Below are 17,842 nucleotides of genomic sequence, written 5' to 3' on the forward strand. Positions count from 1 at the left end.
CCACCCCCCATAAGTGAGAGCAAGACATATTAGTTCCTCCCCATTAAAGGAAAGCAAGCTGTATTGAGGCCACCCCCATAAATAAAGGGTAGGCCATGCTGACTTAGACCTTAACCACATAAATGGAGGTGAAATGTATTGATTCCATCTTCTGTAATTGAAGGAGCGCTGTATTATGGTCCTCCTTCCAACATAAATGATGGCAAAGCATATTGATTCCATCATTCTTGAAGTGAAAGGTGAGTTTTGTTGAATATCCCCAAAATAAGGAAGGAAAGCCACACAGAACTTGGCATCTTATCCAGAAATTTATTTTGATCTGTTATTTACACATTGAGGCTTTGACTGCATTTGGATGTCAGAGGTGTGTTACCGCTTAAAAGCTCTGGGCACAAAATGAAGTGATAAGGCACCAGGGTTTCAGTGAAGGGATGTGACGGTTAAGCAGAAGGCCTGCTGAGTTGCAGGCCTTGTGTTCATGTAGACCACCTGCATTTAGGCAAGTTTCCTGGCTTTTATGTGTCTCGTCTACCTAGTAAGGATAATGATCTTCCTCTGACATTAGGTGGGAGAATGGATTTGTTCATGACTGTCCACAATGTTCTGTTGGCTAATGGGACCAAGTAAGTTGGGGAGACAACAGTGGAAGTGGATGAAGCTTTACAGGGCAAAATGGTTAAAAAATAAGGTATAATGTATATGCCCTGTGCATTACGAGAGGCTAGGCCTGTACACTGCAGATAAATAATTAGCAGCAGCTGCTTGGAGCCCGTGGTGATTTTTGCTCTTGAATTATTCCCGCTCCTTCCTACTCCTTTCTACTAACAGCACTGGTTTTAAATGGCCTTTGCTGATGGGAAAGATACCAAAGGTACCTCACCTCAAGGCCATGCACTAGTCCAGGAATTCAGTCTTTTGGACTGTGACTGTTGCAAGCAAGGCAGCTGGGACAGTGCCCGTCTGCAAAGCAAAACATTCAAATTCAACTGCACCCCCTAGGAGATTCTATTCATCCCAGCAGCATGACAAAACCCAGGACAGCACCAGGACAGCTGCTGGTGATATAAAAGAGAGGTGCCAACTCCTTGCTTCCCCAAGGAAATACACTCATTTTCCCCACAGTACTCCATTGCACAGTTGTTGTCTTTTGTTACCTGTTATGAACATCATAATCCTTGGGGAAGCTATGGAAGGCAAGTGAGGAGGACAGAACCAGCAGAGCCTTGCGGAGAGGCCTGTCTCTATGTCTTCCTTCCTGATTTGTCCCAGCAGTAGCAACAAGATAGAAGAAAGAAAAACAAACAAAAAGACAAAGAACAAAGCGAAGTCAGGCACATGTAGATGACAATGAGGAAGTTAATGTCAAGAATAAAGCCCTTAAACATCCCACACAATAAATCATACCCGTGTCACAGAAAAGAAACAGACCTCTGGTACCATGTCTTGTGATGAGCAGGCAGAGTTACGGCATCTTGTGGTTTGTTGCCATGCACCTCCTCCACAATATATGGGGGGGTACGCATGCAGAGAGGGGGATATGAGATGGTCAATTAAAGGAAGGCATGATTATTCTGTGAATTTGTAGCAGTATACATCTAAGAGGGACCCAAGCATCTTATGTTGGCCATATCCTAGGATACAATCATGAGTAATGCAAGCTTTGATCTTTTCTTTAGCATGAAATACTAAGGTAAATTTTACCATGTGCTTCTTAACACATAATAATTTATCTTAAGATCTTATAGAAAACAAGATGTGATAGCTTTTATGTGAAGTAGCTGTTCCCGGTAAATCCTGTGTTCTTCCCATGTGGGTATTTCCAAGCATACCGCTTTGCCCAGAACAGACTTTGAAAATGCCAGTCAAGTGCCAGTCCCCCCCAAGCCCATGAATGGAAAAGCCCAATTTCTTTGCAATTCTCTCATATCACCAGCTGTCTAAAACCCTCTCCGTGAGGATTTAGATTGGATTTTGTGCTGATTTTATACAGTTGTCTTGTATCTTCCCCATGAGTGGTGAAAGAGATTTGTTCCATACAGCATTGGGGATGCAAATATCATTCCTGTTTCACTGCATCGTTTGAAAGGAGGACCAGACAGTTGCCATGGCAACAGCACATCTGAGCCAGCTGTAGTTGCCATGGAAACAGAAACGATGGGAGCCAGGAAAACTAGTCCCAGAGGACAAACCATTTTAAAACACATACAAAAATTCCCTTAAACTAAAATAAAATCTTGCTTTGAAATTCTAGGGCCTCAGAAACAAGCGGCAAACCAGAGAAGAATGCAAACAGCCTCTCATGATCTTGGTGCTTTCCTTTTTTACATTTTTGAGAGACAAGGGAGAAGTCACTGGAAGTGATCCAGTGATTGCTAGAAAGGAGGTGAAAGTAAACTCCACCATACCTTTGGCCCGGACTGCTGACCCTGTGGGAATGCGAATGCTCTGCATTGATAACTCTGCACCATGGAGGCATAAATCAGTACTCTGGTCAGGTATCCCTCTCGTTCGCAGCAGGCTCTGCTTCTATAAAGCTAACCATTCTCCATACAAGTGCTTTCAAATAATGAGATTATATCTTTGGAGACTCTTTAGTCCCTGCAAGATGCATAGTTTTTATCATTAAATAGGGGGCAAGATGCACTGTTTGAGGTGTCCAAGGCTTAAGTCTGGGAATCTCAAGCAATGGCTGGATGCCTGGCAGCACTGTGACCTGCGCTCTGGCCTTCAGGGATGGGCCAGTCTGTTTGATAGGTACTAAAGAGAGGAGTCCACAACATCCTACATCTCATCAGGGTGTTTTGTTACTGTTTATCTGTAACTCTTTTTTTAGCTTAATGTTGCAGTTAATCAGACAGAATCATTAAAATGAGAAATGAATGATGCTGTAGAAGAGAGGAAGGCAAACAGCTTCAGCATCCACACAGAGATGTGTGGATTTGGGGTCTCCTGAGAAGGTAACAGGGCAAACACAAGGGCTGAGACTGGGAGTGGGGGAAGAGAACAGAGCAGATGGAGGGAGCAGCTGATGAGAATAGATGGAGTAATAGGGGAAGGTAAGGCAGGAGAGCCTCAAATTGGGAAATGATAGGGATGAGGGAGGATGCTGGAGCCAAGTGTGTGTGGTAAAATGAGGAGGAGTGAGAAGGTGAGCAGGAGAGGAGGTGAAGCCTGAGGCAGAGGACAAGGATGGAAGCAGGCAGAGATGAGAGGACAGAGGGGAGCAGGATGGCAGACCACAGGATATGAGGGTGGGCAAGCTGAGGGCAATGCAGCTGGCACAGCAGTATGAGACAGGACAGGGAGGGAGATGAAGCCTGGCTCAGTAAGTAAAGGGCAAGGAAAGGCGAAGAGAAGCAGGAGGTGTGGAGGCCAGATAGGGCACAAGATGGTTTGTAGGGTAACACACTTTCTGTTGTTGTTTGTAATATTACCATACTTCAGCAGATTTCCCTGGCTTTTCTAGAATCACTGCATGTGTAAATTCTTTTGTTAGCTGGTTCACTCATCACGCTGTGGTACGGGCTGCTTAATCCAATATAGTGTTGTACTTAAATTTTCCAAGTATTTCTTTCCTTGCTCTGTATCAACAGCTAACGTTATCAAATCTTTCCATGTTTTCAAGGTGCAGACTTTCATTATTTTCTTACTGAAAACAGATTTAGAAAAGGAGTTCGGCATCTTAGGTGCCTTTGAATTGTCACTGCATTTTCTGCCTTCTCATTTTGTGATCACAGTTTCTGCCCTTTTGTTTCAGTCTCACTCCTCTCTTTCTGTCTATAAAAAAGGGAGATGTATGCTGCAGTCTGCACACACCTGTAATTTCTGTTGAAGCCAAGGAAATCTGCATGCATGTAACTAACAGGACTGGAGGACTTGGCTAAGGATTCCTGTTTAAAGGAATAATAAACTGCTCACGTTTACTGAGAAAGAGAAAGAAAAAAGTCTTTATTCAAAATGTAAATCTCTTCCTGCTGAGGAGCGAACCCAAAAGTCAGCCTTCAGGATATAAATATTTATGCCTTTTGCATAAACAGCAGATGTAACATTTCCAATTAACTGTCGATCTTTCCATTTCTCTGGCTGCTGCTGCTTTCTCTCACAATATTGGAATGAGCAGTCCGCTTGATTTGCCTGAGCTCAGATCTGTCACAAATTTCCACAGTCAGTAAGATGAAATTGTTCCTGAAAATGTTTATTTATCAGAGCCTAACAATTTCCCTGTATTTTTTATTCCTTGTATTCAATGTAAGATGAATTCTATTCTGCTGAAAGATGTGAGATTCACAGCCCAGATAAAAGGACAACAGAGAAGGAGCGGAAGCAGGCATAGGTGAGAGCGTTCGCTCAGCCATTGCAGCATGCTTCAGCCCAGCCCTAGAAGAAGCCCTCATGACATGAGAGATGCCGGTCTCTGACCCATTTGGCCCCTGGCCTTCCTACCAAGGCTGCCAGCCTGGGGCTGGGTAGCATCAAGTGTAAGAGGTTTTATGATGTAGCCACCTGTTCATGAGGAACTGCCTCCATCACTTCTTTAGTGTCAGCTTTCTCAGGTGTCTGACATTCAATCCTGCTAATGGCAGCCTCCCACTTCCACAACTTCTTTCTCTCCAGGAGAAAGTGTGAACTGTGCAAGCAAGAAAATGAACCCTACTAGAGCTGGTAAACATCAGTTTCATTGGCATCATGCCTACAGAGCAGAAGATTTTGCTGGAGCACTGGAAGGAGGGTAAGAACAAAAATCAACAGCAGAGAAGCAGCAGTAGGTAAAAAACAAGCCAGACGGCAGGTGCCAGGGGAAGGAAAAGCACGTGTCTGGTGATATGTCAGAAAGTGGGGATCCCTCTGTTCCTTTCTGCTGAGGATGTTTTTGTGTGTTCCCTTGTCCTCTGACCTGTCCCGCAACACCATGAAGTTTATCTCGGCATCTCTTCATTTCCTGCGAATCCAAAAATTGGTTGGGCATTGCTTCAAACCAGGAGCTGCTGTTCAGCTGATCCAGCTTTCACTGGGGGCCCAGGTGAAGAGCTCTTGGCCTTTCTGCTTACGGGGAAAGCACTGTGTCGTGGTTTAACTCCAGCTGGCAACTAAGCACCACCCAGCCGCTCTCTCACTCCCCCCTGCTGGGATGGAGGAGAGAATCAGAAGGGTAACAGTGAGAAAACTCGTGGGTTAAGATAAAGACAGTTTAATAAGTAAAGCAAAAGCCGCGTGGACAAGCAAAGCAAAACAAGGAATTCATTCACTCCTTCCTATCGGCAGGCAGGTGTTCAGCCATCTCCAGGAAAGCAGGGCTCCATCATATGTAATGGCTACTTGGGAAGACAAAACGCCGTAACTCTGAATGTGTCCATCCCCCCGCCCCTTCCTTCTTCTTCCCCCAGCTTTATATGCTGAGCATGATGTGGTAGGGTATGGGATATGGGGTCAGCTGTCCCGGCTGTGTCCCCTCCCAACTCCTTGTGCATCCCCAGCCTCCTTGCTGGTGGGGTGGGGTGAGAGGAAGAAAAGGCCTTGGCTCTATGTAAGCACTGCGAAAACATCTCTGCATTATCAACACTGTTTCCAGCAGAAATCCAAAACATAGCCCCATGCTAGCTACTATGAAGAAAATTAACCCTATCCCAGCCAAAACCAGCACACGTTGGCCTGGGAGCTGCGCAGCCGGCCTGGGACGGGGCTTTGTGCTGCTGGCTGGGCTAGTGCGGGAGGTCAGCCGTGCTCTTTACCTTCCTCAGGAGCTGCATCCCGACGGCTGGCAGCTCCAGCAGGTGCTGTTGCTATGGCAACTGGCTCTGCTTTAAAACCATCCATGTAGCAGTGCAGGGATGGAGGCATCTGCAATCCTGATTGCTTAGGGGTGCACCCTCCTCACACATTTCTGCTACACGCTGCCTGCTTTTTTTCAGGTTCCCAGCACTTTGAGCCGCATTTTTACCCTCTCCCCAGGCTCTTCTGTCTCCCACATCCTCCCTGGCTCTGGATTCTCCCTGGTGTGAACAGCTGGCCTCTCGCATAGCATGAGAAATCATCAAACGCTAACCCAGAAAAAAGGGTCCAAATTCACAAGTAACTAGAAGTTTAATTGCTTACTGAGCACAATTTTCACTTTATTCTGTGCTGTGCCCAAAAGGCATATATAGTAGTTCTTGTCTATATTCAAGTATAGTCTTGACTCAAGCATCTGTGACCAGTGATCAGGTTATCTGCACTGTAAAACCCCAAATAATCACTAGCATTTGCTCCAGGTGAGCTAACTGAAGCGCATTTTGATTAAAAGTAGAAGTTAATTTTGCTTGGCTCACTTACTGCAAATCCTTGCATGTGCAGGATTCCATCAGCAGTGGAGCAGGTATACTAACACAGCTGAAGTTATTACCGGCTGCGTGCTACCTTCCTCTTCTTCATATCAACCTCTCTGTTTGATCAGTTACATCTAAATGAACCTGAGGTAGCGTTGGCAAAATGTCCAGGCTTTGCTCTCCCACGAGGAATGGGGTCAGGGTAGCACCAGTGTTGACTGGCTCCTCTGTCATACCCTGTCCTTGCTGGGACTCACACTGTTCCTCCTGCCTGGGGACCTGCACAGGCATGAGGCAGCCCTACCAACTTTCTTCAAGTGGATCAATGTGGATTAACAATTTAGAATGGAGCAATCTCGAAAGGAGACTGAAAGTCAGCTTTCTTAAACCACAAGCATTTCTTTCTCTTTTTTGGTTCAGCCCCCTTGACTGTGGCTGACTGTCTGGTATTTCTCTTGAGTTTTCACTGCTGGCTGAAGAGGCTCTCTGGTTTAATGGCATTCATTAATCATAAAACAATGCATCTCTGCAGCACCAAAGCTTAGAATTCAAGTTACATTACTGATGGACGTTGGCCCGGCTTCTCAGGTTGAGGGTGCTCTAAGGTCAAGTCAGATATTTCAGGCTCTGTGCATATTTTGGGTGTAATGTAGGACACACAGGATTTAGGCAGCTGCTTGTTCAGGCACAGGAACAGACTTTCAGCTGAGCATGCTGAGTGCTCCAGGTCACAAGTCACTCTTGGGGCTGAGACAAAGGGAATTAAGCCACTGTCACACTTCCAGGATTTGAAGAGCTGCAATGACCCTCCCAAGAGTTGTCCTGATCTATATCAGTTATAGCAGGTCCTTACAAAGCCCAGGATCTCAGTCTCTCATGCCCACTGGCTGCTCTTCTAACAGTGGATGATCTTCCTATGCGCTCTTTGTTCTCCGTGTTTTCCCTAGAACAGTTTGTCAGGTTGTTACCAAGGTATCCAGTTTTCCCAGTGCTAAAGGACCCAAAGCCAGTACTGTCTTCTCTCACATGCCTCGTGGATGCTGTGATGACCTGCAGGCACAGGCAGAAGCAGCCTTCCAGTCTATCCTCCCCCTCCAGCTGGACACAAAAGCAATTGCCGAGCCTGTGGCTAGAGTCTGCAGGAATGCACTAACAAATGGCCTTCAAGGGCTTCCTTAATCACCTTTCCCTAGCTCTTCTGTTGCCAAGATGGTATTCAAAGGAAAATGTCAAGGCCTGATCCCAGCCCACAGACCGCCAGTCAGACAACTCAGTGCTAGGCACTCCCAGATTGGCTTTATGATCCTTGTTTCAAGGCCTCAGGAAAGCATTATAGTATGCACCATAGAACTGCAGCATTGATACCTTTCATCTGGTGTGGGACTGCGGTTGTTTTTCTCACTTTTTAGGATACAGGATCCTTTGTGTTATCATAATGCTGTGCTTTACCACTGACAGAGCTTGACCTACCCCTACTGCTTTTGCTTTGGGGAGGAGTCAGTTCCCTGACAGGAAGGCTCCTGTGCAAATTCCTAGAAAGTGGCATTTTACTAAGTAACCAGAATTTTGACCGGACACTGTCTTTAAGACCCCCTGATACAGCTGTGAAAATGCACTAGTGTAAAAGCAGGTGAGATATGCCCTTTTACAGCTCCCATGTAGCCTCAGAGAGACCTTTAAGGAAGGTCCCGTTCGAGAAAGATAACGGCTGTTTCTGCATTACATCATTCCCCTTGCACATATGCTCACAGAGCATTTGGATTGCCTCATTCTTCCCAGAATTTAGACTATGTTTCAGTAGCCAGGCTCTTGAATTTGCACATTAAGCAGCAAGACTCACTGAGCTGATTCTCTGGAGCCCTACTGATGCGTAAGAGATCCGTCCTGCCTTTCCCATGTCTTCCATGTACCGTGTTACTTTCCCCATCTGTGTCAGGCATAATGATTCAGCAAATAGACATGCTTCTTGTTGGCAGGTAGTCCAGGCATTTAGCTTGATAGCAATGTTGAATATTATATGTCCTTTTATGTATTTTGCCCGAGTGCGAATTTGACTACAGGCTGTTCCATTGTCTGTTTAATATTTTGTCCAACCTTCCGGCTTCCTTCTAGAGAGCAAGCAGCCTGCAGGTGCTGCAAACACTTTTTGTTCCTTTATGACTAGAAGAAACTACTCTATTCCTCTAAGGCTTTTAGTCTGACTTGATTCTGGCTCGCCCACCTGCCTACTTTCTGGAGAACTGGCAGGTGAACATTTTCAATAATTTACTTTTAAGCTGTTCTATCATCCTGCTATTTATTTCTCCCATAAATTATGCCCAGAGGTTAGGAAGCTCTTATCTTCCCGCTCACAAAGGAACCGAAGGAAAATATTCTGCAGGGCACAGAGGCATCTTTGGGTGGTTTGTAAATATTTCCAGAGGCAGATATACTGGGGAGTGAAAAGAGCTGTAGTCCCTACCCTGTTAGTATCGCCTGATATAACCTGCATCCTCTAGGTTATGCAACAGGGAGCAGTTGTGCTCACACAGCCCCCTCTTCCTACTGTGATTTACATCCAGCGTCTGCGAGATACACCTGCTAGTGCTTCAAAGCATGAAAAGGAAATAATAAAAAAAAAAGCCTTGAGAGATGATAACTTACTCCTCACACAGTGGAGCGATTTTCAGTGACTTCTCTGGGATTTGGATCAGACCCTAAAAGCGCAAGCCCCGAGAGCTGGACTGCAGCCAACTAACTTAAGCAGAATTCCAAGCAAATGAGTTTTCATTTTTAATTCAGTTTTCGTTTTTAATTCAGAAGCTAAATAAGATTGAACTGCAGCGCATTTGAATGGGATAGCTCCAAGAAAAATCCAGGGAACTGAAGGAAGTGATACTTCTGGTGTGTTTGCCGCTTCTTAGCTATACCCTAAGGGGCTAGTTGGTCCACAAAGCAATATCAATTATCCAGCAATGGACGCTACTGCTGTTATTATTACTATATGCCTAAATGCTCATTGTAGACCAGGACTCCAGCAAGCTGGACAATAGACAAGTATAGAGCAAACAGATGGTCCTTGCCTCCCAGAGCATCTCGGAGTCTAGATTTACCATTTTATGCTCAGAGTGTGCTGATGGGTGTTGCACCACACAGAGTGGCATTGTTTTTATCCCTGTTGAAGTCAATTAGGTTCTTAGTGCCCCAGGGAGGTGATTCGGAGGTTTGTGCTGCTTGCTTTGATAGAAGATATAAAACATAAGTCCTGGGTTTGCCACCCAAATTCCACTATGTTTTGTTGGAAAATGCCTGCAGAAGCTTATTCAGCATGAGGGTGAACTTGGTACAGGCTTGTTTACAAAACGCAGCGCTGCCTGCCTGAAGGTCAAGCAGGTACCTTGTACCAGGGTTCCCTGCCCAGGTCTAGGTAGAAACAGAGAATTAGCCTACACTATCTCACTGCTTCATGAGTACGTACCTTCCTTGGAAAGATCTCTTTTTCTGCATCTTCCTCTTTTTTTTTCTCAGCATGCCCTGATTTCCTGCCCTTTCCTCTGCTCGCTCGCTCTCTTTTTTTTTTTTTTTTGCCTTTTCTGATAGCATCACCTGGTCACCCTCTGCGGATAACAGCAGACTTACTTACAAAAATAACACTTGTAAATCTGTCCCTATAATTCACTTGGTTTGTGAGGTGCAAAAATAGACTTAACTATTTAATTTGGGGGGGGGGCTACTGTGCTCCTTGTATTCAGATGAGCCATACTTATGTTCCCCCAGACCCAGCCAGAAAAGGCAGCTCTAGAAATCCCGTAAGAAAAGATTGTCCTTGTTTCCAGCTTCCCCCATCAAAACCTCTGCCAGTGTGAGATTCAAAAAAACAGTTATGGCCAAAGAAAGGAGAGGAGAGGGAAAGCAACTCAGAAACTTGAGGGCAGCCCTGGCTCTCCTCCAGCAGCTGATGCTCATCTTTGACAGGTACAGGGAGAAATCAGACCGAAGAGGGGATCTCAAGCAAACAAACAAATCAACTAAATGAACAAACTGGGTGATAAAGTAGAGCTGAGAATCAGTAGCTAACGAACACAGCTCTGTCGCTGCATCGCTTTCGCCTGAGTAGAAGGGGAGTCAATTACCCACCTTCCAACAAGCTATTGATCAAGCTGCTGCCATGTATCGAATCGGAGCCCTGGCCGCCCTGCGTGTGGCTCTTTGATTTTCTCTCCCTCTGTAGCAGCACGTGGATGGAAGCCAGATGAGCCAGCACAGGACTATCGATCAATCCGCCTCCCTCCTCCTCCTCCTCTTCTTCACCCCGGTCGCCATGACAACCACGGCTGCTGCAGCAGCAGCAGCACTGTTTACCTGGCCCATTTATTTTCCTTTTCAATATCTTTCCCTTCCCCCCGCTGCTCTCACCTTGGCATGATATTGGCAAAGCACTCAGCAGTTGTAAAAGGGATGAGTTTTTATGACTCTGAGGAGGACAATGCAGGTCTTGGCTCTACTTTATCACCCAGTTTGTTCATTTCGTTGATTTGTTTGTGAGGAATCATTGCCTATAAACAACAGATATCTCAGTTACCAACTAGGTTGTGCTCCAGTCATGGAGGAGGACCTGTCATTACAAAATACAGGTCTCCTTCATATGGTTTAAGTGTGCCTGTAGTAAGAAAGACCCACATTTTCTTCTTATATATTGCCCCAGAGTGGCAACAGAGAACTTATTCCAGGTATGACATCATTTACCAGCTATTAATCTCACATGACCCCTGGGACAGTATAACATAACCATCGGGTGGACTAGACTGTCTTTCAGGTCTTCAGCCGCCCTCGTAACTTCTGTTGAGGGCGCTGCATTCAACGGGGGCCAGCTGCTGTGGAAGGAGCAGTGGAGCTGGCAAATACCTCCCAGTAGAAGGCCTTCGCAGTATGTTCGTCACAGCGTCCAGCTACGTAAGCTGAGTGGTCCAGTTCCTGGCTTTGCGCAGTTCTACAGTGCTTTCCATCATCCCCACAATCTTCCCAAGTGCCAGTGCAGTCTTGTCCCATCTCTTTCCTCATACTGCTTCCACTGCCTGAAATTGCCTTCCCATTCCTCGGCAGGATGACAGTCATGCTACAAAGACCAAACAGCAGATAAATGAACAATGTTTAAGGAGCAGCCCATTTCCCCCCTCCTGAATCTTTTATTTGTTGTGCCGAATCATCCATCTGCAGATTCTCAGCGTAGGATTCTCTGCCGAACTGTAAGACAAAGAGGCTTTGTGCACAGGCATGGAATATAAGATATATAAATAAAAGATATCCCTTAAAATGTAATACAGGTGTCCACCTTGTCTCAAAGGTCTTCCTGGCTTCCTTTTAATTGAAATTCTTCACCCAAGTCTCACATTCCTGATTCTTTCCACAGTAAAGTCATCAAACCCTTCCAGGAGACTCCTAGTTTTCCTTATAATTCAATATGATTGATACAGGATGTAAAAGATCACTTGATGTTATCAAGTACAGATTATCCCTCCTTGAAGCTGAAAGCTACAGGATAAACTGCGGAATTTGCTACTGCACAATATTAGGGAAGCAAGTACTATATTTTGAAGAGGAAACAGACATCTGTAAGAAAGAGAAAGGCACTGGCAATTGGGTGCAGGAAAGTTTCAACCCCCAGCGCTGGGATGCCCGGGAGGACAGGGTTCAGGGAGGAGTCCTGCTTCATCCTTCCATTTTGGCTGTCCTAGAATAGTGCCATGCTGGGAGCATTACAGAGCCGTCATCCCTTCCTCTGAACAGTCTGGCAAGTCTCACTGGCAGATACATTACCAAGCTCAATTAGCCAGTAGCGTCTCTTTCTGCAGCAGGAGCTCAGATCCGAGAGTGGCCGGACGATGGATTCATTCAGAACGAGCAAGCCTTGGACAGACTCTGCGAAATGAGACTGGGGCTGGGGGTCCAACCACCACCACGCTGAGGCCCTTGGCCTCTCTGGGTGACAATTAATTCAGAGCACCACAAGAAAGAAGGATATGTTTGACTTGCTGGAACAGTGGTCTGATCTGACATGGCAGGAAGCATGATACTAATGCAAATTGTTAGTACTTATTAACTAATTAAATTGTTGTTATGCCCATAAGGCACTTAACACTTTCCAGGCACAGAAGAGAGCCCAGTCCCTGCCCTGAGGAGTAGAAGGGCTAAAAAGGCAAACACAGAGGAATGGTGAAAGAAAAACAATTAACATATAACAGAAGGGGTGTAATGAGAAGAAGCACATGATTTTGCAGTTAAAATTTATGTCTGGTTTTGCAAAGAAGGTGTATGTGATCTCAAAATCTTTGGCGGGGGAGCACGTATGACATCATATGTCTGTCAGATGCATGTATAATTTTTCATGCATCAGCCAACTAAAAGCAAATTGGATGGATGAGAAGCTGGCTCAATATACTTTATTTCATTAAAATAAAAAGCCAATAGAAGAGAAGACCCTTTTCTTCAGCTCAGAAGAAGGTTGCAATAGGAGTTCATATTTTGTCAGACTTCAGAAAATTTGCATGGGCAGCAGCTCTTAAAAACACCCAGTTAGAAGAAAAGGCTTTAGCTGGTGCTTAGAGTCAATGAAACACAAACCTGTAGGAAATCAGACTGCCTTAGTTGCAGCAAGCTGACCTGGGTAGAGATGCTGCTGCAAAAGGTGGAGCAAAAAGAGGTATGTATTGGAGAGATGGCATGAAAGAGTGTGAGGAGACTGGCAGGGCTGGTGAGAGCTCACATTATTACTGGAGGAGACAGGGAGAAACATACTGGAAAAGATGGATGAGCAGTCTTGCACAGGTGACTTTCATTATAACAAGTTCCTTAAACTCAGTGTTAAGAAGGAAGTAGTGGATAAATTCAAGACAGGAATGAGACGATACGGTGTGCTGCAGAGATGACCTTTGTAGCTCCATTTGCCGTGTACTGCAGGGAGGGGAGGTACACATCAGACCTGGAATGTGAATATTATAGTAATAAAGATGAGAGATGCAGAGCCCTTGATATGCTGGCTATCGGAGAAAGATCTTGTGAATACGGAGCGTGAAGAGAAATTAAAGTCTGTCCACAGATGGGATGGATGGAATAAGAAAGAGTGAGGAATTGTAATGTCTAAGCTACGCAGGGGCTGGCTGTGGAGTCTACTGTAAGTAAAAGGAGAGCAGTGAAGAGCGAGCGTAAAAGAAGATTAGGATTTCATTTTTATCCAGAATTTTAATTAATGGCAAGATGTGCAAGAGGGAGCATGCATTCGGGATACCAAATGACAGTCTGACCCAGCCGAGCCCGTCTATTCCACAAAGCATTACAGTTTCAATAAACACACATTGCTCGGTTGTTTCATCAGACACGCCGCTCTGGCGTGTATCATATGATATGGCAGCCGTTCAGCCAGGCGGGGAGCAGCACAGCCTATAATTTCCTGGTCATATGTAACTGGGTGGGGAAGCGCCTGGTCCTTGGGGTGAGTAATGCTGGAATCGCACCATGTGGCACCGTGCTCTTTGCTGTTCCAGGCGTTTGAGGTGTTGCTCCTGCTATTCAGGCAGACATTCCCCAGGGCATCTGAACGCGCTTACGTTCTCCTACACTTAAAATACACCCTCTTGTAACCTGTTTTGCTCCGCACCCAGATCACTTTCTCACGTTCCCAGCCCGCCCGCCTGCGCGGGGCAGGACGGGTCCCTGCCGCCTCGCCCCCGGCCCGAAGCCACGCACGGCCCGGGGGACATTTATTTTGGCGGCGCTGCGGGCTGGTTACCGGCCGGGGGGCGGGCAGCCCGGCCGGGGGCACCGCCGCGCTCCTCCCCGCCGGGTCCCTCCTCCGGCCGGGCCCCCCGCGGCCGCCAGCCCCGCCTGCCCGCAGCGCCGGGCGGGGGCGGCCGCCAGGCTCCCCGCCGGGCCGGCCCGCACCAGCCGGCTCCGGCCCTCCCGCAAACCGCGCCGGGCGAGGGCTGGTTTGTTGTTTTTTTTTTTTTTTTTTCTTCTCCTTCTTTCCTGCCCCGAGACATTTTCCTACGTGTGTTTCTCTCCTGCCGAGCTGATTTACGAGCTGGGTTTGGCGAGGGCCGGGGCTGCCGGCCCCGGCTCGGGGGCGGGGGGAGAGGGGCTCCCGCGGGGCTCCCCGGCCGGGGAACCGCACGCCCCCCCGCCGAGGCGGGCTGTAATTTCCGGCAGACATTTGAGGGCCCCGCCATCTGCGCCAGGCGCGGCAGCCTCCCCGCGGCCCCCGCCGCTGCACGGCCGGGAGGGGCGGCCGCGGCCGGGCAGCCGGGGAGCGGGGCGGCCCCTCCTGCCTCCTCCCCAGTCATTTATGTTTTACTCATTTCCTGCTCCCAGTAATGAGGCCAGCGATGCTGGGGTGGCGGCGGTGCTGCTGAGAAGGCAGATTGTTACACACACGCACACACATGGATGTTTTTGTTCAGGGTGAATTTTTAGTGCTCGTGAAAGGGAGGGACTAAGCGGAGCTCGCTGGAGCCTGGCACAGGACCAGCAAGCTTCCCGGCAGCCCTTTGCCAAAAAATTCCAGACATACAGGCCCCCCCGGCCCCGGTTCCTGCGGCCCCTCCTTGCCGGCTCTCTCCCCCCGCGGCTCCTCAGGGGCCTCTCGGGCTGCAGGCTGCCCTCGCACCCCGCGGCCCCTCTGCCCCTCCGCGCTGCTGTCCCCTCGTGTCCCCTCGCCACCGCGCGCGGACACGGCACGGTTCTGAGCCGTGGCTCCTTAATCCCAATCTTCTTCTTGCTCGTCTGTGGAATTACAGCGGGAGGGTGGGGAGACTGACACAAACATATTGTCCTCGGAGGCGAAAACAACTCGAGGCCAAACAGATTCATTGCACTAGTGACTTAAACTAGGTGAAATGTCGACAGAGTTACTCAACTTCACATTCCCAAACTCTTGTTACATAAAATAAACAAACCTTCTAGTGATATTTTGTATAGTCTTCAGCCCAGCCCCAACCCCACAGATCTGCTTCATTCCCCAAGGGAAGGCAGGAACGTTGCTCCCCTGGCCTGTGACCATCTTCCCCTACATGTCCGCCACGGCTGAACTCCGGCATTTGTCTCTCTGTTATAATGTACTAACAGGATTCTGCAGGTTTTGTTCAGTTTTGTTTTGTTTTTTAAAATTTGTCGCTAAAGAAAAAAGAGAACAAAAACTTTTTTGGCCGCAGCTATCAGCTCATTTTTGGTTGCTTTCTAATGCCAAGGCCAGCAGGATCCAGGAATTCATCTACTGGTGCCAGCAAGAAAGCACTGACCCAAACAAGGGAGCCAGAACTTGGACTGCAGTCCTTGCCAGGGATCAGCAAGAGGCCAGAGAGACCATGCTGCTGAGTCATCACCGCTCCAGCTGCTACGAGCCTTTTCTGGGGACGCGGCTGTTGCTAAGATTCCTGGGAGCTGACTGATTGCTCCTTCTATAGTCATGTAACACACACACATACACGTCAAAGGAGCTAGGAACAGCAGCTGGGGCCAGCTCAGAGCGAGAACACAGCCTGCTGGCCATGAGCAGCCAGGCTCTGGCTGTGCAGATATGCAGACGGGGCAGGCCGTGCCCCGCAGGAGCTGCTGTAAGTAGTTCTGGGCTCCTTTTGCAGGGCTAAAGCTACCTCACTCCCGGGGAGCTTCTCCTGGAGTGAAGGTTGAAACACCACTCATGGAGGTGTTTCAAAAGGCAGAGTCCAGGCATTGGTTCTGTACAAAGTTTTCTTTCTCTTTGTACTTGCACGTTTCATCACATTTGCTTTAGATCAGAGAGCCAGAGACATTAAGAGGTAGGAACATGCTTAAAATCTATCCATTGCATTCCTTGCAGGGCCAGTGTTGGATCATTCTCTTCATACAGTAAATAAATATGTTCCATCAGCAGGCAAGTAAAGGGAGCACTTTCCAGTTCTGAGGCCCAGAACTGAAATTAATGACATTTCTCATTAAGCCCCGTCAAGTTTGAGAGTATTCTGCGGCCTCACACATTGCACAGGGAGGGAATGCTTCTTCATGTGCATCCTGCATTTTCCTTTGCCCAATTTAATCTTTTTAATCTTTTTAATCTTTTTATTCTCCTGCCTTTTATCTGCCTCAGGTACTCCCCTCCCTCAGATGCTGCAGTTAGCCTTGTTTCCTGCTCCACATTTGACACTTAACAAACTCGATGTGCTCAGGCTTTTAGATCTCTCCACTCACATCTAGGTTGTTAGAGCCTTAGGGAATGGGACCTGTCTTCTCTCTCTGACGTTAGACACATCACTGATTCCAAAGGAATAACTAATACTAACATTTAATAATAAAACTAATAATTCCAGAGCCCAGTCTCCCTGCTCCTCTTTATTGAGCGTCTGTTGAGGTGCCAAGCTCAGAACTACAAATTGCCAAATGAGGTTTCAGAGCACTTGAGTTTCGCAGTCACTTTTCTCCAGTAGCACCTCAGAGTCCTAACCATGGACCAAGACCACTGTATACCATAATACTGAAAAACACAGAATGTTCATCATCTAAGTATAAGAGAAGAGACATGCAACGGGCAGGGGAGGCCCAGCAGGCAGTGAATTGGTTTTAGCTATCATGGCAGGAGGTGGTCTTCACAAGCAAGAAACCCAACTGAATTTTAGGGCAGACTCAGGTCAGGAAGGAGGGTTTCTCTGAGATCCTCAAAAAGACAGTTTTCAACACAATAGTTCCTTGTTGCAGGAGAGAATAGGCACCTGTGGCCATTTCCCAAAAGGAGCTTTAAGTATTGCATAAGGTCAGTAGCATATTTAAATCCACTTCTATCCAAATCAGCACAGAAATAGCCTCTTGGCATATGACATCTGTTTATGTAGACAAATGTAGGTATAGCCAAATGCAGACATGGGTAACCTTATCTGTTAAGTGTTTTGAGAAAGCTGATAAGAAATCCTACACATACCAATATAGAAATAAGTAAATTCTAAATTGCTCAAAGTGGATGTGGGTAATCTCCATCACACCAAGTGTACAAAAAGCCTGAGGGACACGGCAAAAGCGCTAGTGAAAAAGTGCTTGGGGACTTCACTGGAAGAAGCCACTCTGTACTGACTGCAAAGGGACAGATTAAATGGGATCGGATACGATTTTTCTAACTTTCATTTATACAGTGTTTTAGGTAGTGTAGAAAACAGAGGGGAAAAAAGCACTATGCACACTAACTTTCTAATTACTTGCACATGCAGGTTTGGAAGCTGCATTTGGCTTGCAGTAAGGCATTATAGTGCTCTGACTGTGCCTGCATGGATGGTGAAAGCCATGTATGGTGAGGCTCATCCCCTCCACTCCATGCAGCTACAGGCATGCTGTCCTTAAAAAATTCTGCAGTTACAACGTCTGAATCATGTTTTTTTGTTAACCAGGAGTGGTTTTATGCCCCTAGAGTGACTTGCTCTTCGTAGTACAGAGGGAACTTTGTCAGCTATTGCTTGCAGAAGCGCACCATCAACAAAACTAGGAAGAAAGTACACCCTAAACTAAAGACGCTGTACAACATTCCCCATTCTCCAGTTTAGGGCATT

Source organism: Platalea leucorodia, assembly GCF_965183815.1.
Source record: "Platalea leucorodia genome assembly, chromosome: 7".
Lineage (NCBI taxonomy): Eukaryota > Metazoa > Chordata > Aves > Pelecaniformes > Threskiornithidae > Platalea > Platalea leucorodia.